At 44.1% G+C, this 24,705-nt stretch overlaps 1 protein-coding gene across 1 annotated transcript in view; it reads right to left on the reverse strand.

Annotated features, from left to right (window-relative positions):
- Positions 1 to 24,705, reverse strand: part of MTHFD2L (methylenetetrahydrofolate dehydrogenase (NADP+ dependent) 2 like) — a 441,513-nt gene that overhangs the window by 35,582 nt on the left and 381,226 nt on the right. The gene's annotated exons all lie outside the window — the stretch shown is intronic.

Consider the following 24,705-nt stretch of genomic DNA (forward strand, 5'->3'; position numbering starts at 1 on the left):
ACAGGCACAAAGGGTGGAGGATGAGAGTGGTGGGGAAGGAGGATTTAATACAAAGGAGGACACACATGATTGTATGGAATATTTGACCCAAAATTTTACCGCAAGGCCTGACATCAGTGACAACCCACTGGAAGATGTAGATCTTACCTTCTACACGGATGGTAGTTGTCACAGACAGTCAGACTCGGGAGACTTGTGTACTGGATACGCAGTCGTAGATGACCAAGGCACCATAGAAGCAGAACCGCTAGGCCCACCTCACTCAGCCCAGGTTGCTGAACTGGTCGCCCTAACCAGAGCATGTGAATTGGCTAAGGGCAAGTCAGCCAATATCTACACCGATTCTAGATACGCCTTCGGGGTAGTCCATGATTTCGGAGCACTATGGCGCCTCAGAAATTTCATGACGGCAGCTGGTACACCGGTAGCGCATGCAGCTCACATCAAAAGGCTTCTAACAGCGATACAGGAACCCGACAGAGTGGCTGTTATCAAGTGTAAAGCACACACATATAGGCAGGACCCAGTATCACTTGGTAACAGCCGAGCAGACGAAGCTGCTAAGTTAGCAGCTGGTACCCCCAGACAAACAGACACCACACAATTGATGGTATTTAATACCATCAACACACAGAAGTTGTGTGAAATGCAAAATTTGTGTTCCACACAGGAAAAGGCAGTCTGGAAGGCAAAAGGATATGGCCAGGAGTCCTCAGGACTCTGGACGGATGGACAAGGTAAACCAGTGGCCCCCAGAGCATACCTTCCATGTTTAGCTGAGGCAGCACACGGGCTGACTCATCTGGGCAAGGAGGGAATGTGCAAGTTGGTAAGAGCATATTGGTGCGCCCCAGGATTTTCATCTCATGCGAGTAAGTGAGCAATGTCATGCCTTACCTGTTTGAGAAAGAATATCGGAAAGGCAATACCAACAGAACCATCTCATATCCCACCTACAGGCGGCCCTTTTCAGGTAATACAGATTGACTTTATTCAATTACCTCCTTGTCGAAATTTGAAATATGTACTTGTTTGTATAGATGTATTCTCAAATTGGGTCGAAGCATTTCCTGCGGCCACAAACACCGCTATGTTTACTGCTAAGAAAATTGTGCAGGAATTTGTATGTAGATTTGGTATCCCTAGAATAATTGAAAGTGATAGGGGTACCCATTTTACAGGTGATGTCTTTCAAGGAATGTGTAAGTTGATGGGAATTGATAGCAAGCTGCACACTCCATATCGCCCCCAGGCGAGTGCGAAGGTGGAAAGAGTGAACAGCACTATTAAAAATAAACTGAGCAAAGTTATGGCAGAAACAGGATTGACATGGCCAGAAGCTTTACCCATTGTACTATACAGCATCAGAACCACTCCGAGGTCCCCTCTTAATCTGTCTCCCTTTGAAATCTTGTTTGGTCGACAACCGCATGTTATGATTAACCCTCAGGATGATTTGAAGTGTAACAATGAAGTGACTGTAAAATACTTGATTAACATGAGTAAACAGCTAAGGAACCAAAATGATAATTTGAAGTTGGTGATTCCTGATTTACCAGATAGTAATTGTCATGACATTGAACCTGGGGATTATGTAATGATACGGAATTTTCTACGCTCAGGTTGCCTTATTGACAGATGGGAAGGACCATACCAAGTCTTATTGACTAGCACTACAGTATTGAAGGTTGCCGAGAGAGAGACTTGGGTTCATTCGTCCCACTGTAAGAAGGTTGCTGATCCAGAGAGGTCCCGTGATAAGGAACAGACGGTAGAGGAAGTTGTATCACTGGAGTGTCTGTTCCAGGAGGACTGAAGCGGCACCTGAGCATTGAAAATCATAAGATCAAAAGCAGTTGTCGATTCCCTGTTCCCTTTTATTGTTTTTCTCCACTTCCCATCCCCTCTCCCTCAACTATTTTTTCCCCCTTCTCATTCTTCTCCGTTTCCTCCTATAAGATGGACTTGCCCCAAGAGACTGTGATCCGGATTTTCCTGTTGACCATGATGTTGACGAGAGCAGTCTGTTCCGGCGAGAGTACCATGGAGGTCGAGAGAGGTTCTGGAATGGGTTCTGATGACAAAGATGGAGGCGTAGTTTTCCAAGAACAACTTAATCAACAAGTAAAGGCGAGTATCAGAAAACGATCCGATAGCATTGACAATAGAAGGAATTGTGAAGGATTGTTAGCTGAAGAAAACTGTATCTGTAGGCTCTGTGACAATGTAGTTGAGGATGGGTGCATTAAGAAATGCCAATCCAGTTTTAATATCCACATGGACCGGCATCCCTTGAGTGACTATCACTCCTTAGTGGGTAGTGTGTTAAATCAAACAGATTGTTGGGTATGCTCTCAAGTACCTCAAGGTCATAGCAAATCAGGACTAGTACCATTTCCTTTAATGGTAGGGGAGGTACTTGAGCTAAAGGGTGGGAGACCGGTGGACAGGAGGTTTAATATCTCCAGTCCTCCTAGTTTGAAGCTCCACCAATATCATGTGGATAGATCCCTAATATGTTTTAACATTACCAATCCCCGAAAGCCGGCAAATTGGGAAGTGTCATGGAGTAACCAAACCATGACCTTTTCATATAGAGCAGATAGAATGCCTACAGATACAGAGCTTATACGCCACATAGCCAGTAGAGAAAAATCTTTCCGATATAGGTATACCCTAGGAAGTAGGATTACGAGAGTTGGAGAGGTATCACCAGGATACTGTGCACATATCGTACAAACGGATACGTGTACTAAACAGATGGGAGAATTAGGGTTAGGAGATTTCACATGGAGGATGTGTAATATGGTTATGTCCTACTCCGTCCCATATGTTCTCCCCGATGATGCATATTTCATATGCGGGAGGAAGGCGTATAAGTGGCTTGCCCCAAACTCTGAAGGATTGTGTTATATTGGAAAAGTACTGCCTGAGGTAATGACTGTATCACATGCAAAAATGAAAGATATACACCGTGGTGCCCAAGCTCCTTATACTCACACTCATTACGAGCACGTAGTTAAAAGGCAACTGACAGAAAGGACAGAGCATTCGGCCTCTGACATGATCCATGAATCCACCGGGATTCAGGTTCTACTTGCGCTAGATTTCACTCGCACCGCTAGAGGAGTGCTGAACTATAGATATATCTCTGCGCTTGCAAATTTGTTAGACAATATCACAGAAATGTATGATGACACTTTTAGGTATACTGGAAGAGAGCTTCAAGCTTATAAAACAGAACTGGTTCAGCATAGAATGGTTCTTAATTATCTCACGGCAGTAACAGGTGGATATTGTGTCACACTGGCAACGCAGTACGGCGTGAAATGCTGCACATATATTACGAATAGTACCGAGGACCCGGTCGAGGTCATAGACCAAAAGATGGATGATATTCTCCAATTAAAGTGGGAATTTCGCAGGAGACACAATCTCACCCTTGCTGCTGTGGGTAATGAGCTGACTGGTTGGGTGTCATGGTTGAACCCGCGAAATTGGTTCTCTGGTTTAGGAGAATGGGCTCAAGGAGTCATAATGGATGTAGGGAAGTTTCTCCTATGTATCTTAGGTGTTGTCATAACGATTGGCTTGATATTTAGGTGCGTTCAGGCTTTAACGAAGTGCAAACGTAGTACCAGGGTAATGAGTCTAAGGAGTGAGGAAATTGTAATTCCAATGGATTTGATTTATGACCCAACTGTAGAAACAATGATGTGATGAAAATGCGATTATACGGTCCGTTTCTTTCACCTGGTTTTTCCGTTTTTTCCAAGGTAAAAAGACCCACTTGGACAAGGAATTTGATGATCCTGTATACAGACAACTGATGGATTAAAGAAGAAGTTTTGACAACCTTATACACAGATATTTGATGAACTATGCCATAGACCCCCAGTTTCCCTAGAAATTTTAAAATTACGCTAGCCCAACACTTTTGTAGGTCTATGGACATTGACAAAGCTTTTTGCCCACACCTTTTGGCAAAAGCCCAAAGAAGACTGCATTCAACAGACACCGAACAAGACTTCAACCGACAAATGTTCATTAACCTGACATAGAATACCACTGCATTTACCATAAGTGTTCTTTATCTTCATCTCTACAACCTTCAGGTAATGACACACATAGTCGATAGGGAATACAGGCACAGATATCAGCAATCACATATTCCCCCATTCATGTATCATCAACTAAAATGTGCTCCCCCATTTTGTTGCAACCAAAATCCGAAAAGAGCTCGGTAAAGTTTGATAGCCCATCCACAGACCCGTACCGTGGGATAAGAAGGAATTCAAATGTATACTTCGCTATACCTCGAAGCTTGATTTAAAACACGTACGGCACGATGATACATGACCCCCCCAAACATGGATTCATACACACATGCTTCTGCTATCTCACTAGGTCATACCCTTTTCACACCTTCTTCTCTCCTCCCTTACCTAACCATGGAAATGTATTTACACCTGACATATATTTTTCTCGTTTTGAAATGTTTTAGGAAGTGGCAGTTATTGTTGACTGCCAAAGGGTGGACTGTCAAAGTCAGAAAAATATCACGCTACACACTGCCATATTTGCACCTCATGCGAGTGCCTGTTGCACGTTCATGAGCCCTGCCGTGCGTGCGCATACTCGCCGCTGCGGGCACCCGCAGGTGCATGGTGTGCGCATTTACAGTAAAGTTTATGTGCGTCTAGCGGGCGACTCGTTCGTTACATATTTTAACTATATAATGTGTTTTGTAGATCATGGTCCCCTTGATAGATTCAGAAAGTTTAGTTAAGGTAGCATGTTCATAGACAGAGAGATCCCTCTTTGTTTGATACAAAGGGTCAGACATGGGTCATACAGTGGTGTTTAGTATCCATCGGAAGAGTATTTAATTAGCAATATTCCGGTGTTGGTTTGAAGCGGATTAATCGCTCGTGCGAATAGTTATGGACATAAGAAGTTTATGTCCATTTACTATTATTTGCACTTACTTATCCATGCGGCGGGAAAACTAGTTTCCCACCCACCTGAGCAGTTGGAAATGGTCTCAGCCCACCTGTATGAATCAACCTATGACCTTTTGTTATAATGCGAAGACGAATTACTGTGTCCAATGAACAATGAGATTGTAGGGACCATTGAATTGTATTGTGTGTGGGGCATAAATAGACAAGCCGACCTGATCCAGCTCACTCTCTTCAACGGTTCTCATTGCTGATAATCGGGAGCTGGATATCGAGGCGCATGCGATCGTTCCCCTTGTGCGTAAGTTTTCTCCGCAATCATATTGTCTTTATTGTTATTGTGAGCCATATCTCTCTCTATCTCTCTCTCTCTCTCTCCTCCTCTTTCTCTCTCATTTTTCCTTAAACGTAATTGTATTGTATTGTATTTCATGTGTAGTTATCTGGTTAGTTAGTCTATGTTATATTGGTAGTGTATGACTTGTATTGTATTATTCTTTTGCAAGTATAACATTCATATAAGGAGTTAGACCCTAAGCCCGGTATTTGTGTATTTCTTATAGTGTTAAGTATTCTCAGAGCGTCGGTGACGCTCGAACAGCTTTTGAGTTAATAAGGTTACACTGTGTTGCATCTACACTCTATCATTTCACTAGGGTTTTCCTGTATAATACATTGTTCATGATTTACATATAAAGGTTTAACATTGTGAGTGTTAGCGCCGCTGGGGATCTCCTCATGGTCCCGAGCGTCCGCTACGCTATAGCGAATCATTACATTAGTCGGCAGCCAATAGCGTGCCTGCCTGTGATCTCTTGGCCGTGAGCGAACGTGACGCTTGAGCGTCTCGACTACGGCTAAGCGATTGTTACGCAACGTGCGTACCCTTACGGTACTCCATACGTCAATAGCGTACAGTGTTCTTAGACCTCTTAAAGGGTTTTAAATAAGATAAATATTTAGCTTTATCAATTGGCGGCTCGTCCGTCCTTCACATATCTGCACTAGGTAATTTCAGCAGACATTATCCATCAGCAAAGGGCGGGAGGTCATATTCCTCGTAGTGCTGTCTGGATAAGCGTCTGCTTTGCTTAGTAAAGGGTGCTGAGGGAATCCGGAACCGGAGGTAAGAACAACACGCTAGTGTCTTTTAAAACTGTTTATTTCTGTCTTGCGTACGCACACACGCATATCTGCATTTCTTTTATTCGTGTATTTTCATATATCACTCTCCTGTTTGCCATTTTATAATTGATAAACGTGCTAAGAGAGATTTGTCGCTATTTCTTAGTTAAAGTGTAAAAGTAATACATTAAGGGATAAAGTGCAAAGCACGCACGCAGCTCTACCTAAAGATACAAGGAGAGATTCGTGTGGTGTTCGGCAGATGATCGAGGATCATCTACATTGATAAACGTGTGAATTGTGTTACGGTGGATATTTGCTTTGCGTACACGTGTCTCTAACAAAGGGTGAGACTCGCGTACGCAACTCAAAGGCCGACGCACGCAGCGTATATTACGCAACGGAGCGCCCGGGTACGCCCACGTAACTCAAATCACACACTAGTGTTATTGTAACAGGCGAAAAGGTGGCAACGCGATAAATAGCGCAAGTCTATTTTAGTGTCCGAAATTTAGACTAACAGATCCTTCTCCAAATTTACAACACATCTGGTCTAAAGGAAAGAAAATTTCTGCGCAGAAATAGAAATAGAAACAAAAGTGTACATGTGATGAGTGAGTGTTTTGTATATATAAGTTTATACAATTTTTGAGGTTGAACCACAAGAAGTCGAGTTCTCGCAGGGTACATGCATGTAAGTGACGTACATGGTGGCTAGGGAGGCATCCCTTGTTAAACATAGAATCTGAGCATTAGAGTATAGCAGACCAGGAGGTCACACTGTAGCACAGACCAGGAGGTCCAGCACAGACCAGGAGGTCCAGAACAGACCAGGAGGTCCAGGTACAGCAGACAAGGAAGTCCGCTATAAATAGAGAAAAGAGCACAACCCAGGGGGTTGGTGCAGAACCCATATAGGCCATTAAAGCTCATGCTGAAGGAATTCGCAGCCGAAATTTTCGATTCCACTGGTCGCTCTGCACATAAGATTAGTTGCTTATGTGCTGAACGATTGTACCGCACGTAATTGTGTGCATTAGTTAAATCTGACCAGTACCATTTGTGTACGAAACGGGTCATAAATACTATTTGTACATTCTGACGTGATTTGTGTAATTTTTTATTTTCTAAAGGGAAGTTCGCTGGTCACTCAGGAATTATCCAACAACCAACAGTTATTGGAAAGGGTTAATGCTCTGCGGATCACACTCACATGTTCCAGTAAACAAAGGTTCATAGGGGCCCTGGGTCGAGTACGCCAGCACTAGGGCAGTGTGTAGGTCGTATTGGTCGGCGTGGGCGAGTAAGTGGGGTACTCGGTAAACCGCCACCGTCAGCCTATCTTGAACATTTTGGTTTTTGTAAGGGTTGGCTGAAGAAAGCAACGCCTACGGGTATGGGGGCCAATTGTTCAGGTAGGGGGCGATCAACCTCGGTTCGGGTTGATTCAGTAAACCGACCAGTCGGGTCGGCAAGGTACGTAATGTGTGAAAAATACGGTTCACACACAGAGGTTTTATGTGATGAATGGGAGAGAATGACGGTACATGACGGGGAGAAATTCCCAAGAGTAGGCAGCTTTAGCCCAGAAGTGTTACAAAATCTAAGGAGGAGGATATGTCTCATTAAATCAACAAAGAGACGAATCAAACATTATGATTATTTGCAGTTATGGCAACAGGAGGGTGAAATACAGAGAGGTTTGGCTCAGGCGGCGGGATCTAATCCTTTCAGGAAACTGATAGCCACGGCCCCGCCGCCACCATACATATCAGGAGAGAAATTGGTTGCGGAGAATGACGCATTAGGGTGTAACAAACAAACACTTAGCAACTGTGTAAATGTTAATAAGTTAACCAATGCAAGTATTAACCCGTGCAAGTTGTACCCTGTTTTGAACTTTCCCCAGGAGTGTGATCAAGAGGACGAATCGGCAACAATATCGGCGCTCTCTCTAGCAGCCACCATATCAGAAACTACAGTAGGCACAGCCCAACCCTTAAGATTAGTAACAAAGGCCCCTAGCGGAGGGACAGGTGAGGTCGTATCTACGGGTAAGTACGGCACCATACACTATGCTGAAAACATTTCACCACAGGCTGTAGAATCTACACAGAATGATGTTGCTAGACTTAATCCTGTTAGGGTGATAGCTGTTCCAAATGGGAAAACAGACACCACAGGAGTCACTCCCATTAGGAACATTGCCATGTATAGCCCATTTTCCCGAATGGAATTAAGAACCACAGTGTCTGAATTCCCTGACCCTAGGAAAGACTTAGTTGCTAGCCAGAAATACATCAGAGACCTAGGGAACACTTTAGAGCCCAATAACAAAGACTGGCAGGTATTGCTGAGGGCTTGTTTACCCTCCAATGTCGACTCGGCTCAATTTTTAGCTGACTGTGGATTGGATCAGGATGTACCTCTTACAGATGTGTACAACAAAGACAATGTAAAAAGGATAAGTTTACAGTTAAAGGAGTATTTCCCAGCTGTAGTTAAATGGAACAATATATTCTCCATTAAACAAAAAGAGTCAGAAACAGCTGCAGAATATTTTCACAGGGCATTACTAGATATGGCTAAATACACAGGCATAGAGGACATTAAAACAAACATAAACCATCGAGAAGTAGCAGTGTCTGTACTAATGGATGGCTTAAAAGAGGCATTAAAGACAAGGGTACAGACCACCCAACCATGTTGGCGAGGTCTGTCGGTGGCTACTTTGAGAGAGGCAGCTGTTGATCACGATCGGAATATCACCAGATACAGGGAATTACAAGGTGATAAGTTAATGGCCGTAAGTATACAGGCCCTGACCACAAGGCAGCCTTTGTATAAATCACCAAACCCTGTGGGTAAGTCAAATGTGGTAACCTGTTATTCTTGTCATAGAGAGGGACACTTTGCACGAGACTGTAAATCGAGAAACATACAAAAGTCTTATCAACCCCCTAGACAACGACACGACACACGACATTGGGAGCAGGGTCCACAGAAACGGAGTTATGAGCCACATGCAGGGGAAACAAAAAGATACCCCCCGAACAGAGACTGGCAAGCCTCTGGTAGTTCCCATTTAACCCCTTCACAAGTAGTTGCTGCCAGCGGGATTCAGGGAGGTCACCATACCCAATAGGGGTGTGGCCATACCTGTAATCTGCAGCCAGTAAAATTGATTGCAAGTCTTGGAAGTGAACCCGAAATTGCAATTAATGTAGCTGGTAAATCATTAAACTTTCTTGTAGATACGGGGGCGGCCAAATCAGTGATAAATTCGACAGTGGGCATGAGAACCACTGGTAAGACAATTCCAGCCATGGGAGTAACGGCAGTAGTCCAGCATTACCCTGTTAGCAAACCAGCCGAGATTACAATAGGGCCTTTACATACCAAGCATTCCTTTTTGCTGGCTGCATCGGCACCGACTAATCTCCTGGGAAGAGACTTATTGTGTAAAATGGGGTGCGTCATTTATTGTACTCCTGAAGGTGTATTCTTGGACATACCTGAGAATCACGCTCAGGAAGTGCGAGACATGTTAGACTCCCCATCAAAATTAATGTCACATACCATTATGACAAATAGGACTCCCTCCCAGGTAGAAGAAATGACATCCCAGATACCAGAGTCACTTTGGACTAAAGATGGACAGGACACTGGATTGATGGCAAACGTAGCTCCGGTAGTTGTACAAGTAAAAGATGGTAGGATAGCTCCAAACATCCCACAGTACCCTCTGAAGCCAGAGGTGGAGTTAGGAGTTTATCCCGTAATAGAGCGCTTGCTACAACAGGGCATTCTGGTAAGAACATCCAGCACTGCCAATAGTCCCATCTTCCCTGTGAAAAAGAGTGGGGGGAGGGGTTACAGGCTAGTGCAGGATCTAAGGGGGATTAACAAAATAGTTGAGAGTCAGTTCCCCGTAGTGCCAAATCCAGCTGTCATCCTTATGCAGATCCCTCCCACTGCGAAATTTTTCACTGTTATTGACCTCTGCTCCGCTTTCTTTTCGGTACCTCTGCACCCTGACAGCCAATATTTGTTTGCATTTACATACAGAGGAGTCCAATACACCTGGACTCGATTACCACAAGGTTTCATAGATAGTCCAAGTATATTTTCTCAGGCTTTGCATGATTGTTTACAGTCTTTCCAACCAGAGAGTGGATCAATATTGATACAGTACGTGGATGATTTACTACTGTGTTCAGATTCATTGGAAGCATCCCTGAAGGATACGAAACAGCTCCTGTTTCATCTTTCAGACACGGGACACAAGGTTTCCAAAGACAAGTTACAATTATGCCAAACTAAAGTAAAATATTTGGGACACTGTCTAACACAAGGACTGAGACACCTGACCGCTGATAGAATTCAAGCAATTAGAGACATGACTCTGCCTCAAACCCAGCAACAGATCAGAACGTTTTTAGGAATGTGTGGGTATTGCCGTAACTGGATCCCAGGATTTTCCATTCTAGCATTACCTTTGCAGGAGATGGTTTCCTCAAACAAGCCTGATCGGATTTCGCACACAGACGAGTCCGAGATGGCATTTGAGAGACTTAAACAGTGCCTAACGCAGGCACCAGCATTAGGTATGCCAGACTATGGGAAACCCTTTGAGCTGTACGGAACAGAAAGTGCTGGTTGCGCGGCAGGCGTCCTAACCCAAAAGCACGGTGATACCAGCAGGCCGGTAGCATACTACAGCGCTCAGCTAGATACGGTAGCGCGATCCCTCCCCACATGCTTGCGAAGCGTTGCTGCGATAGCATTGCTAGTAACGAAAAGCGAAGATGTAGTGCTAGGTCACAACCTCACAATTCATACACCACATGCAGTGTCAGCCTTGTTAAATTCTGCCCAAACCAGGCACGTCTCATCAGCGCGGTTTACAAGATGGGAATTGGCACTAATGGCCCCCGTAAACATCACCATAAGGAGATGCAGTGCATTAAATCCTGCAACATATCTCCCAGGTGTGCCTGGACAGGCACAAAGGGTGGAGGATGAGAGTGGTGGGGAAGGAGGATTTAATACAAAGGAGGACACACATGATTGTATGGAATATTTGACCCAAAATTTTACCGCAAGGCCTGACATCAGTGACAACCCACTGGAAGATGTAGATCTTACCTTCTACACGGATGGTAGTTGTCACAGACAGTCAGACTCGGGAGACTTGTGTACTGGATACGCAGTCGTAGATGACCAAGGCACCATAGAAGCAGAACCGCTAGGCCCACCTCACTCAGCCCAGGTTGCTGAACTGGTCGCCCTAACCAGAGCATGTGAATTGGCTAAGGGCAAGTCAGCCAATATCTACACCGATTCTAGATACGCCTTCGGGGTAGTCCATGATTTCGGAGCACTATGGCGCCTCAGAAATTTCATGACGGCAGCTGGTACACCGGTAGCGCATGCAGCTCACATCAAAAGGCTTCTAACAGCGATACAGGAACCCGACAGAGTGGCTGTTATCAAGTGTAAAGCACACACATATAGGCAGGACCCAGTATCACTTGGTAACAGCCGAGCAGACGAAGCTGCTAAGTTAGCAGCTGGTACCCCCAGACAAACAGACACCACACAATTGATGGTATTTAATACCATCAACACACAGAAGTTGTGTGAAATGCAAAATTTGTGTTCCACACAGGAAAAGGCAGTCTGGAAGGCAAAAGGATATGGCCAGGAGTCCTCAGGACTCTGGACGGATGGACAAGGTAAACCAGTGGCCCCCAGAGCATACCTTCCATGTTTAGCTGAGGCAGCACACGGGCTGACTCATCTGGGCAAGGAGGGAATGTGCAAGTTGGTAAGAGCATATTGGTGCGCCCCAGGATTTTCATCTCATGCGAGTAAGTGAGCAATGTCATGCCTTACCTGTTTGAGAAAGAATATCGGAAAGGCAATACCAACAGAACCATCTCATATCCCACCTACAGGCGGCCCTTTTCAGGTAATACAGATTGACTTTATTCAATTACCTCCTTGTCGAAATTTGAAATATGTACTTGTTTGTATAGATGTATTCTCAAATTGGGTCGAAGCATTTCCTGCGGCCACAAACACCGCTATGTTTACTGCTAAGAAAATTGTGCAGGAATTTGTATGTAGATTTGGTATCCCTAGAATAATTGAAAGTGATAGGGGTACCCATTTTACAGGTGATGTCTTTCAAGGAATGTGTAAGTTGATGGGAATTGATAGCAAGCTGCACACTCCATATCGCCCCCAGGCGAGTGCGAAGGTGGAAAGAGTGAACAGCACTATTAAAAATAAACTGAGCAAAGTTATGGCAGAAACAGGATTGACATGGCCAGAAGCTTTACCCATTGTACTATACAGCATCAGAACCACTCCCAGGTCCCCTCTTAATCTGTCTCCCTTTGAAATCTTGTTTGGTCGACAACCGCATGTTATGATTAACCCTCAGGATGATTTGAAGTGTAACAATGAAGTGACTGTAAAATACTTGATTAACATGAGTAAACAGCTAAGGAACCAAAATGATAATTTGAAGTTGGTGATTCCTGATTTACCAGATAGTAATTGTCATGACATTGAACCTGGGGATTATGTAATGATACGGAATTTTCTACGCTCAGGTTGCCTTATTGACAGATGGGAAGGACCATACCAAGTCTTATTGACTAGCACTACAGCATTGAAGGTTGCCGAGAGAGAGACTTGGGTTCATTCGTCCCACTGTAAGAAGGTTGCTGATCCAGAGAGGTCCCGTGATAAGGAACAGACGGTAGAGGAAGTTGTATCACTGGAGTGTCTGTTCCAGGAGGACTGAAGCGGCACCTGAGCATTGAAAATCATAAGATCAAAAGCAGTTGTCGATTCCCTGTTCCCTTTTATTGTTTTTCTCCACTTCCCATCCCCTCTCCCTCAACTATTTTTTCCCCCTTCTCATTCTTCTCCGTTTCCTCCTATAAGATGGACTTGCCCCAAGAGACTGTGATCCGGATTTTCCTGTTGACCATGATGTTGACGAGAGCAGTCTGTTCCGGCGAGAGTACCATGGAGGTCGAGAGAGGTTCTGGAATGGGTTCTGATGACAAAGATGGAGGCGTAGTTTTCCAAGAACAACTTAATCAACAAGTAAAGGCGAGTATCAGAAAACGATCCGATAGCATTGACAATAGAAGGAATTGTGAAGGATTGTTAGCTGAAGAAAACTGTATCTGTAGGCTCTGTGACAATGTAGTTGAGGATGGGTGCATTAAGAAATGCCAATCCAGTTTTAATATCCACATGGACCGGCATCCCTTGAGTGACTATCACTCCTTAGTGGGTAGTGTGTTAAATCAAACAGATTGTTGGGTATGCTCTCAAGTACCTCAAGGTCATAGCAAATCAGGACTAGTACCATTTCCTTTAACGGTAGGGGAGGTACTTGAGCTAAAGGGTGGGAGACCGGTGGACAGGAGGTTTAATATCTCCAGTCCTCCTAGTTTGAAGCTCCACCAATATCATGTGGATAGATCCCTAATATGTTTTAACATTACCAATCCCCGAAAGCCGGCAAATTGGGAAGTGTCATGGAGTAACCAAACCATGACCTTTTCATATAGAGCAGATAGAATGCCTACAGATACAGAGCTTATACGCCACATAGCCAGTAGAGAAAAATCTTTCCGATATAGGTATACCCTAGGAAGTAGGATTACGAGAGTTGGAGAGGTATCACCAGGATACTGTGCACATATCGTACAAACGGATACGTGTACTAAACAGATGGGAGAATTAGGGTTAGGAGATTTCACATGGAGGATGTGTAATATGGTTATGTCCTACTCTGTCCCATATGTTCTCCCCGATGATGCATATTTCATATGCGGGAGGAAGGCGTATAAGTGGCTTGCCCCAAACTCTGAAGGATTGTGTTATATTGGAAAAGTACTGCCTGAGGTAATGACTGTATCACATGCAAAAATGAAAGATATACACCGTGGTGCCCAAGCTCCTTATACTCACACTCATTACGAGCACGTAGTTAAAAGGCAACTGACAGAAAGGACAGAGCATTCGGCCTCTGACATGATCCATGAATCCACCGGGATTCAGGTTCTACTTGCGCTAGATTTCACTCGCACCGCTAGAGGAGTGCTGAACTATAGATATATCTCTGCGCTTGCAAATTTGTTAGACAATATCACAGAAATGTATGATGACACTTTTAGGTATACTGGAAGAGAGCTTCAAGCTTATAAAACAGAACTGGTTCAGCATAGAATGGTTCTTAATTATCTCACGGCAGTAACAGGTGGATATTGTGTCACACTGGCAACGCAGTACGGCGTGAAATGCTGCACATATATTACGAATAGTACCGAGGACCCGGTCGAGGTCATAGACCAAAAGATGGATGATATTCTCCAATTAAAGTGGGAATTTCGCAGGAGACACAATCTCACCCTTGCTGCTGTGGGTAATGAGCTGACTGGTTGGGTGTCATGGTTGAACCCGCGAAATTGGTTCTCTGGTTTAGGAGAATGGGCTCAAGGAGTCATAATGGATGTAGGGAAGTTTCTCCTATGTATCTTAGGTGTTGTCATAACGATTGGCTTGATATTTAGGTGCGTTCAGGCTTTAACGAAGTGCAAACGTAGTACCAGGGTAATGAGTCTAAGGAGTGAGGAAATTGTAATTCCAATGGATTTGATTTATGACCCAACTGTAGAAACAATGATGTGATGAAAATGCGATTATACGGTCCGTTTCTTTCACCTGGTTTTTCCGTTTTTTCCAAGGTAAAAAGACCCACTTGGACAAGGAATTTGATGATCCTGTATACAGACAACTGATGGATTAAAGAAGAAGTTTTGACAACCTTATACACAGATATTTGATGAACTATGCCATAGACCCCCAGTTTCCCTAGAAATTTTAAAATTACGCTAGCCCAACACTTTTGTAGGTCTATGGACATTGACAAAGCTTTTTGCCCACACCTTTTGGCAAAAGCCCAAAGAAGACTGCATTCAACAGACACCGAACAAGACTTCAACCGACAAATGTTCATTAACCTGACATAGAATACCACTGCATTTACCATAAGTGTTCTTTATCTTCATCTCTACAACCTTCAGGTAATGACACACATAGTCGATAGGGAATACAGGCACAGATATCAGCAATCACATATTCCCCCATTCATGTATCATCAACTAAAATGTGCTCCCCCATTTTGTTGCAACCAAAATCCGAAAAGAGCTCGGTAAAGTTTGACAGCCCATCCACAGACCCGTACCGCGGGATAAGAAGGAATTCAAATGTATACTTCGCTATACCTCGAAGCTTGATTTAAAACACGTACGGCACGATGATACATGACCCCCCCAAACATGGATTCATACACACATGCTTCTGCTATCTCACTAGGTCATACCCTTTTCACACCTTCTTCTCTCCTCCCTTACCTAACCATGGAAATGTATTTACACCTGACATATATTTTTCTCGTTTTGAAATGTTTTAGGAAGTGGCAGTTATTGTTGACTGCCAAAGGGTGGACTGTCAAAGTCAGAAAAATATCACGCTACACACTGCCATATTTGCACCTCATGCGAGTGCCTGTTGCACGTTCATGAGCCCTGCCGTGCGTGCGCATACTCGCCGCTGCGGGCACCCGCAGGTGCATGGTGTGCGCATTTACAGTAAAGTTTATGTGCGTCTAGCGGGCGACTCGTTCGTTACATATTTTAACTATATAATGTGTTTTGTAGATCATGGTCCCCTTGATAGATTCAGAAAGTTTAGTTAAGGTAGCATGTTCATAGACAGAGAGATCCCTCTTTGTTTGATACAAAGGGTCAGACATGGGTCATACAGTGGTGTTTAGTATCCATCGGAAGAGTATTTAATTAGCAATATTCCGGTGTTGGTTTGAAGCGGATTAATCGCTCGTGCGAATAGTTATGGACATAAGAAGTTTATGTCCATTTACTATTATTTGCACTTACTTATCCATGCGGCGGGAAAACTAGTTTCCCACCCACCTGAGCAGTTGGAAATGGTCTCAGCCCACCTGTATGAATCAACCTATGACCTTTTGTTATAATGCGAAGACGAATTCCTGTGTCCAATGAACAATGAGATTGTAGGGACCATTGAATTGTATTGTGTGTGGGGCATAAATAGACAAGCCGACCTGATCCAGCTCACTCTCTTCAACGGTTCTCATTGCTGATAATCGGGAGCTGGATATCGAGGCGCATGCGATCGTTCCCCTTGTGCGTAAGTTTTCTCCGCAATCACAATTGTCTTTATTGTTATTGTGAGCCATATCTCTCTCTATCTCTCTCTCTCTCTCTCTCTCTCTCCTCCTCTTTCTCTCTCATTTTTCCTTAAACGTAATTGTATTGTATTGTATTTCATGTGTAGTTATCTGGTTAGTTAGTCTATGTAATATTGGTAGTGTATGACTTGTATTGTATTATTCTTTTGCAAGTACAGGTTGAGTATCCCTTATCCAAAATGCTTGGGACCAGAGGTATTTTGGATATGGGATTTTTTCGTATTTTGGAATAATTGCATACCATAATGAGATATCATGGTGATGGGACCTAAGTGTGAGCACAGAATGCATTTATGTTACATATACACCTTATACACACAGCCTGAAGGTCATTTTAGCCAATATTTTTTATAACTTTGTGCATTAAACAAAGTGTGTCTACATTCACACAATTCATTTATATTTCAAATAGACCTTATACACACAGCATGAAGGTCATTTAATACTATATTTTTAATAACTTTGTGTACTAAACACAGTTTGTGTACATGGAGCCATCAAAAAACAAAGGTTTCACTATCTCACTCTCACTCAAAAAAGTCCGTATTTCGGAATATTCCGTATTTCGGAATATTTGGATATGGGATACTCAACCTGTATAACATTCATATAAGGCGTTAGACCCTAAGCCCGGTATTTGTGTATTTCTTATAGTGTTAAGTATTCTCAGAGCGTCGGTGACGCTCGAACAGCTTTTGAGTTAATAAGGTTACACTGTGTTGCATCTACACTCTATCATTTCACTAGGGTTTTCCTGTATAATACATTGTTCATGATTTACATATAAAGGTTTAACATTGTGAGTGTTAGCGCCGCTGGGGATCTCCTCGTGGTCCCGAGCGTCTGCTACGCTATAGCGAATCATTACATTAGTCGGCAGCCAATAGCGTGCCTGCCTGTGATCTCTTGGCCGTGAGCGAACGTGACGCTTGAGCGTCTCGACTACGGCTAAGCGATTGTTACGCAACGTGCGTACCCTTACGGTACTCCATACGTCAATAGCGTACAGTGTTCTTAGACCTCTTAAAGGGTTTTAAATAAGATAAATATTTAGCTTTATCATGCCTTTCCGATATTCTTCCTCAAGCAGGTGAGACATGTCATCGCTCTTTTACCCGCATGGGAAGAAAATCCTGGGGCGCACCAATAAGCTCTTACCAACTTACACATTCCTTCTTTGCCTAGATGAGTCAGCCCATGTGCCGCTTCCGCTAGACTTGGAAGGTATGCTCTGGGTGCCACCGGCTTACCCTGTCCATCTGTCCAGAGTCCTGAGGACTCCTGGCCATATCCTTTTGACCTCCAAACTGCCTTTTCTTGTGGTGAACACAAATTTTGCATTTCACACAATTTCTGTGTGTTTACAGTATTAAATACCATCAGTCGTGTACTATCTGTTTGTATGGGGTTACTAGCTGCTGATTTAGCAGCTTCGTCTGCTCGGCTGTTACCAAGTGATACTGGGTTTTGGCTATATGTGTGAGCTTTACACTTGATAACAGCCACTCTGTCGGGTTCCTGTATCGCTGTTAGAAGTCTTTTGATGTGGGCTGCATGCGCTACGGGTGTGCCAGCTGCCGTCATGAAATTTCTGAGGCGCCATAGGGCCCCGAAATTATGGACTACTCCGAAGGCGTACCTAGAATCCGTGTAGATATTGGCTGATTTGCCCTTAGCCAATTCACATGCTCTGGTTAGGGCAACCAGTTCAGCAACTTGTGCTGAGTGTGGTGGGCCTAGCGGTTCCGCTTCTATGGTACCTTGGTCATCTACGACTGCGTATCCAGTACACAAGTCTCCCGAGTCCGTCTGTCTGTGACAACTACCGTCAGTGTAGAAAGTAAAATCTACATCTTCCAGTGGGTTGTCACTGATGTCAGGCCTTGCCGTGAAATTTTGGGTCAAATATTCCATACAATCATGCGTGTCATCCCCTGTATTAAATCCTCCTTCACCATCACTCTCATCCTCCACCCTTTGTGCCTGTCCAGGCACACCTGGGAGATACGTTGCAGGATTTAATGCGCTGCATCTCCTTATGGTGATGTTTACGGGGGCCATCAATGCCAATTCCCATCTTGTAAACCACGCTGATGAGACGTGTCTGGTTTGGGCCGAATTCAGTAAGGCTGACACTGCATGTGGTGAATGAATTGTGAGATTGTGTCCTAGCACTACATCTCGGCTCTTTGTGACTAGCAATGCTATTGCTGCAACGCTTCGCAAGCATGTGGGGAGGGATCGCGCTACCGTATCTAGCTGAGCGCTATAGTAGGCTACCGGCCTGCTGGCATCACCATGCTTCTGGGTTAAGACACCTGCTGCGCACCCAGCACTCTCTGTTCCGTACAGCTCAAAGGGTTTCCCATAGTCAGGCATACCTAATGCTGGTGCCTGCGTTAGGCACTGTTTAAGTCTCTCAAATGCCATCTCGGATTCGTCTGTGTGCGAAATCCGATCAGGTTTGTTTGAGGAGACCATCTCCTGCAAAGGTAGGGCTAGTATGGAAAAACCTGGGATCCAGTTACGGCAATACCCACACATTCCTAAAAATGTTCTTATCTGTTGCTGGGTTTGTGGCAGGGTCATGTCACGAATTGCTTGAATTCTATCAGCGGTAAGGTGTCTCAGTCCTTGTGTTAGACAGTGTCCCAAATACTTCACACGGGTCTGGCATAATTGTAACTTGTCCTTGGAAACCTTGTGTCCTGTGTCTGAAAGATGAAACAGGAGTTGTTTCGTATCTCTCAGGGACGCTTCCAGTGAATCTGAACACAGCAGTAAATCATCCACATACTGTATCAATATTGATCCACTCTCTGGTTGGAAAGACTGTAAACAATCATGCAGGGCCTGTGAGAAAATACTTGGACTGTCTATGAAACCTTGTGGTAATCGAGTCCAAGTGTACTGAACTCCTCTGTATGTGAATGCGAATAAGTATTGACTGTCAGGGTGCAGAGGTACCGAGAAGAAAGCGGAGCAGAGGTCAATCACAGTGAAAAATTTGGCAGTGGGAGGGATTTGAATAAGGATGACAGCTGGATTTGGCACTACGGGGAATTGACTCTCAACTATTTTGTTGCTCCCTCTTAGATCCTGCACTAATCTGTAACCCCACCCCCCCACTCTTTTTAACAGGGAAGATGGGACTATTGGCAGTGCTGGATGTTCTTACCAGAATGCCCTGTTGTAGCAAGCGCTCTATTACAGGGTAAACTCCTAACTCCACCTCTGGCTTCAGAGGGTATTGTGGGATTTTTGGAGCTATCCTACCATCTTTTACTTGCACAACTACTGGGGCTATGTTTGCCATCAATCCAGTGTCTTGTCCATCCTTGGTCCAAAGTGATTCCGGTATCTGGGAAATCATTTCCTCTACCTTGGACGGACACCTATTTACAACAACAGTGTGTGACATTAATCTTGTTGGGGAGTCTAGCATATCCTGCGCTTCCTGAGCGTGGTTTTCGGGTATGTCCAAGAACACACCTTCAGGAGTACAGTATATGACGCATCCCATTTTGCACAGTAAATCTCTCCCTAGGAGATTAGTCGGAGCCGATGCAGCCAGCAGAAAAGAATGCTTGGTATGCAAAGGCCCTATCGTAATCTCTGCAGGTTTGCTTAAAGGGTAGTGCTGTACTACTCCTGTTACTCCCATGGCTGGAATTGTTTTACCAGTGGTTCTCATGCCCACGGTCGAATTTATCACTGACTTGGCCGCCCCCGTATCTACAAGGAAATTTAGAGATTTACCAGCTACATCAATTGTGACCTCGGGTTCACTTCCAAGGCTCGCAATTAATTTCACTGGCTGCAGATTACAGGTGTGGCCCCGCCCCTATGGTGCATGGTGACCTCCCTGCATTGCGCTGGCATCTATTACCTGTGAAGGGGGTAAATGGGAACTATCAGTGACTTGCCAATCTCTTTTTGGGGGATACCTTTTTGTTTCCCCTGCGTGTGGCTCATAACTCCGTCTCTGCGGTCCTTGATCCCAATTTCGTGTGTCATGTCGTTGTCTAGGGGGTTGATATGATTTTTGTGCATTTTTCGATCTACAGTCTTGTGCAAAATGTCCCTCTTTATGACAGTAATAACAAGTTACCACATTTGACTTACCCACAGGGGTCGGAGATTTATACAGAGGTGGCCTTGTGGTCATGGCCTGTATACTTACGGCCATTAACTTATCACTTTGTGACTCCCTGTGTCTGGTGATATTCCGATCATGATCAATAGCGGCCTCTCTCAAAGTAGCCACCGACAGACCTCGCCAACATGGTTGGGTGGTCTGTACCCTCGTCCTCAATACTTCCTTTAAACCATCCATTAACACAGATACTGCTACTTCTCTATGATTCACATTTGTCTTAATGTCTTCTATGCCTATATACTTAGCCATATCCTGTAGTGCCCAATGAAAATAATCAGCTGCTGTTTCTCCCTCTTTTTGTTTGATGGAGAAAATTTTGTTCCATTTGACAACACCTGGAAAATACTCTTTTAACTGTAAATTTATTCTCTTTACATTATCTTGGTTGTACACGTCCGTAAGAGGTACCTCTTCATCTAATTTACAGTCAGCTATAAATCTCGCTGAGTCGACATTGGAGGGTAAACATGCCCTCAGCAATATCTGCCAGTCTTTGTTATTGGGCTCCACAGTATTTCCTAGCTCTCTAATGTATTTCTGGCTTGCAACTAGATCTTTCCTAGGATCAGGGAATTCAGGCACCATTGATCTTAATTCCATTCGGGAAAAGGGGCAGTGCATGGCGATGTGTCTGAGTGGAGTGACTCCTGAAGTGTCAGTTTTCCCATTTGGCACTGCAATTACCCTAACGGGATTAAGTTCAATAACATCATTCTGAGTAGATTCTACAACATGTGGTGAAATGGTTTCAGCATAGTGTATGGTGCCGTACTTACCAGTTGATACGACCTCACCTGTCCCTCCACTAGGGGCCTTTGATACTGCTCTTACTGGTTGGGACGTGCCCACTGTTGTTTCTGCTATGGTGGCTGCTAGAGAGAGTGCCGATATTGTTGTTGGCTCATCCTCTTGGTCACAATCCTGGGGAAAGTTTAAAACAGGGTACAGCTTGCACGGGTTAATATTAGCATCAACAATCTTGGTTACATTATTCTTAACTTTTATACAGTTACGAAGTGCATGTTTATCATTCACCAGTGTGCCATTCTCTGTAACCACCTTCTCTCCCGTGATGTATGGTGGTGGTGGCGCGGTGGCTATCAGTTTTCTGATAGGGTTAGATCCAGCCGCTTGAGCCAATCCTCTTTGTATTTCACCTTCCTGTTGCCATAACTGTAAATAATCATAATGTTTGATCCGTCTCTTTGCAGATTTAATGAGACATATCCTTCTCCTTAGATTTTGTAACACCTCGAGACTAAAACTGCCTACCCGTGGGAACTTTTCCCCATCATGCACAGTCATTCTTTCCCATTCATCGCACAAAACCTCTGTGTGTGAACCGTATTTCTCACACATGACATACCTTGCCGACCCGATTGGTCGGTTTACTAAGTCAACCCGAACCGAGGTTGATCGCCCCTACCTGAACAACTGGCCCCCATCTTTGCAGGTGTTGCTTTCACTACCTCTGACCTTCAAATCAGGGTCTTCAGCGAACCCTTACAAAAACCAAGATGTCCGGGGTAGGCCGGCGGCGGAAGTTTACCGAGTACCTCCACGCACTCGCCCACGTCGACCAATACGCCCACACACTGCCCTAGCACTGGCGTACTCGACCTAGGGCCCCTGCGACCTGAACCTCTATTTACTGGAACATGTGGGTGTGATCCGAAGAGCACTTAACCCTTCCCAGTAACTATTGGTTGTTAGAGAATTCCCGAGTGACCAGCGAACCTCCCTTAAAATAAAAAAAAATTAGACAAATCACGTTAGAATGTACAAATAGCGTTTATGACCCCTCTAGCGTACGCAAATGGTACTGGGTCAAGTTACTAACTAATGCACACAATTACGTGCGGTACAATCATTCTGCACATAAGCAACTAATCTTATGTGCGAAGCGACCAGTGGAATCGAAAATTGTGGCTGCGAATTCCTTCAGCCAGAGCTTAATGGCCTATATGGGTACCGCACCAACCCTTCCTGGTGTTGTGCTTCTTTACTCTTTATCTATAGCGGACTTCTTAGTCTGCTGTACCTAGACCTCCTGGTCTGTCTGGACCTCCTGGTCTGTGCTACAGTAGACCTCCTGGTCTGCTATACTCTAATGCTCTTTTTTTAAATGTTTAACAAGGGATGCCTCCCAAGCCACCGCGCCGTCACTTACACGTATGTACCTCACGAGAACTCGATGATTTCCTGTGGTTCAACCCCAAAATTTTTAGAAACTTATATATATATGTATACACACTCTTTCACCTCATATACTCTTTACTTTCGTTTCTGTGCAGAAATCCCTTTCATTCAGTATCGCAGGCTAATCCCGAGGAGTTGCAACTAGAGAAGGATCTATTAGCTTAAAATTTTGGACACTGAGATTGGTTTGCGCTATTATCGCGTTGACTCCTTATCGAATAACTAAAACAATACTATTGTGTTATTTGTATTATGTGGGCGTACCCAGACGCTCCGTTGCGTAATATTTGCTCCGTGCGCCGGCCCTTGCGTCGCGTACGCTAGTCCCGCCCTTTGTTAGAGACACATGTACGCAAGCCAGGTATATCCACAGAAATACAATTAACACGTTTATATCAATGTAGATGATCTTTAACTGTAATCATCTACTGAACACCACACCGAACTTCCTTGTATCTTAGGCAAGCCGTGCGCGTGTTTTACAAATTACTCCTTAACGTATTAATATTACTTTTAACTACCAATAGCAACAAATCTTTCTCAGCACGTTATCAATTGTGAAATGGCAAACAGGAAAGTGAGGTGTGAAAATACACAAATGAAAAGAAATACAGGTGTGTGCGTGCGTGCGTGTGTATGCAAAACAGAAATAAACAGTTTTAAAAGACAATAGCGTACTGTTCTTACCTTCCGGTTCCGGATTCCACCAGCACTCCTACAGCGTAGCGAAACAGACGCTTATCTAGCCAGCACTACTGTATCCCGATACGAAGGGATACTGCCTTCCCGCCCTTGCTGACAGATAAAGTCTGTTTTCGCTGGTGCGGATATGTGGAGGACGGACGAGCCGCCAATTGATAAAGCTAACTATTTATCTTATTACATTCACTATAAAATGAGTAAGAGACTCAGTACGCAATTGGCGTATGGGGTACCGTAAGGGTACGCACTTAGCGTAGCAGACGCTTAGCCGTGGTAAGGACGCACATGCGACACGCTCGCTCACAACTTAACGCGTGGTGTCGAGCACGCTATAGGCGGCCGACTACCGTAATGCTATGCTACTAGCATAGCGTACGCTCGTGACCACGAGGAGAACACGAGCGGCGCAGACCTTGTATGCAACACAGTGAAAGATTGAGTTTGTACTGTAAACCTTGGTTTTGTAATGTGAGCACAATGCAATGCTAATTAAACTCTATTGTATGAAAGCCTCTTGAGCGATTGAGACACTCTGAATACTCTCAGCAATGTAATAAACACACAATACCTTGCTAAGGTTACAACACCTTTACTAACAATATCTAGCTATGTAAAAGTTAAAACAGTTAACAGTTCATACACTACAGGCTAACATCAATGTCTAAGCAGGCTAACTACACATAAATATACAATATCGTCACAATCTTATACAATAACAGAGAGAGAGAATATGGCAAATACAAACAGAGATTTAGAATGGTTACAGAGAATAACTTACACACACTGGGGAATGATCGCTGCGCAGCTCTGGTACCAGCACCGAGTTAGTCAAGATGAAAACCGTTTGTGGAGAGAAGACTGAGCTGGCCAGGCTGGCTGTTCTTATATACACTGCGTACAGTATACTACAAAGGGACCTACAATCTCATTGTTCATTGGACACAGGAATGTCTCCTCGCATCATAACAAAAGGTCATAGGTTAGTTTGAACAGGTGGGCTGTGACTATATCAAACTGCTCAGGTGGGAGGGAATCTGAGAATTCCCGCCGCATGGATAATGAACCGCAAATATAGTAAATGTCCAGAAACTACTAATAGACATAACTATACGCAGGAGCGATTAATCTTTACCTAACCAGCACCGGATTGTTTCTAATAAAATGTTCTTTAGTTAGGTACCAAACACAACTGCTCAAACCCTGTCTGACCCTTCATATCATGCAAAGAGGAATTT

This window comes from Pseudophryne corroboree, chromosome 1, assembly GCF_028390025.1.
Source record: "Pseudophryne corroboree isolate aPseCor3 chromosome 1, aPseCor3.hap2, whole genome shotgun sequence".
NCBI lineage: Eukaryota > Metazoa > Chordata > Amphibia > Anura > Myobatrachidae > Pseudophryne > Pseudophryne corroboree.